Source organism: Anomaloglossus baeobatrachus, chromosome 3 (genome assembly GCF_048569485.1).
Source record: "Anomaloglossus baeobatrachus isolate aAnoBae1 chromosome 3, aAnoBae1.hap1, whole genome shotgun sequence".
Taxonomy (NCBI): Eukaryota; Metazoa; Chordata; class Amphibia; order Anura; family Aromobatidae; genus Anomaloglossus; species Anomaloglossus baeobatrachus.
The window spans coordinates 613265485-613266980 of NC_134355.1; positions in this window are offsets into that span (position 1 = coordinate 613265485).

Here is a 1496-nt window from a genome sequence, read left to right on the forward strand (position 1 = left end):
TAAAAGTCTAGCAGTTTATTAACACCTCATAAACTGCATTGGTAGTACATGTTACATACACATGGCTTTCAGGCTGTTACACCCGCGGTTTGCCCACACAGGTTTGGATACCTTTCTCCTCAGGTTTTATCCCACTAAGCCTGGTCAGGATTTGTTCACAAATTTCAAGTCCGTCTTAGTCGCGGTATGCCCACAGCAGAGGTATGGCTGCCTCCAGACGTTGACTCCTGCCAGTGTCTACACAATACCTCTTGCAGAGGCTGCTTCTCATAGTCTAGCACTCCTCATACTGGCTGTAGATCCCCCTGCCATGTGCCAGCCAAACAATCTCATTAAGACACATATGTGTCAGACACTCATGGCCAGTCCCACACATCTCTCCAGTAATTCATGATCCTGGGCCCTGTGAATACTATACTAAAACATGTGTTGTACTAAAAGTGCCAGCACAAACTTCCAGGATCACATCACTTATGTTGTACATATCGGCCTTTCACTATATATCCAGTCGCTATCTCACAGGCCATACAAGTGTTTGGGAGCAGAGTAGAAGAAACTGTAAAGTGATGTAACTGAGACGTGCCCCTGCCTGTGTGCCACCCCCATGTCAGCAGCCGGGTTGCTCGGATCCGGATCTGTGGTGGCTCGAGGGGCATCCGGACCCAGGGGTCATGCGGCCACTCAAATGAAGGGGGGTATTGTATATTTAGAGTTTGTGATGCCACCCGTGGTGTGTGGTAATATGGAGTACCACTGTTTTGGTTGGGAGTACCCGGGGGCGATGGACTGGGGCAGCCGGATGTTAGAATCCTCCACGGGTAGGGGGGATGCCCCGGGACTCGGTGATGGGAGCTGGGGGGTGCCATGGGGAGCAAAGCGGAACACTTTCGTACTCACTCAGTCCACAAAGCTGACATTGACAACTGGATAAACCAAAGTTCTGGACACCGCTACCACTGAGGGGAGCTAGTTTGGGTCCCGTCCCTGATGGTGTTGCCTGGTGATCTGTGACCTTCCTCCTGGCACTTAGATCTCTTCTTAGTTGGCCCCGGTAGCATAAAACTAGTCGGGTCCCGCTCCCCAGTGTGGCTAACTGTGGGAGCTTTCTCTCAGGGTTCATGCTTGGGATTTGCTGGACCATTTAGGGGAAAGTCCTATCCCCCTCGTTGCGCTAGTACCCCAATTTTGGAGAGGGTGGAGAACGGATCTTGAAGGCTCCGTTCTCATCGGGTAAATTGTCAGGTTGCCTGAAGCTACTCCTTGACCTAGGGTCCACTTACCCCGTCATGCCCTGGTCCCAGCCCGGTGATGGTACAAGGCCGCCAGCTGTCCTCCTCAACAGTTCTGTGCCCCTTTTCACAATCCCCTGTGACTGGGGGTCCAGCTCCTACTAGTTGCTTCCAAGGAACCCGGCTCCTGACCTCCTCTTTCCTTCACTCCTTACACTTCACTCTCCACTCTCCAACTGAACTACTCCTGACACTCCTGACCTCCCC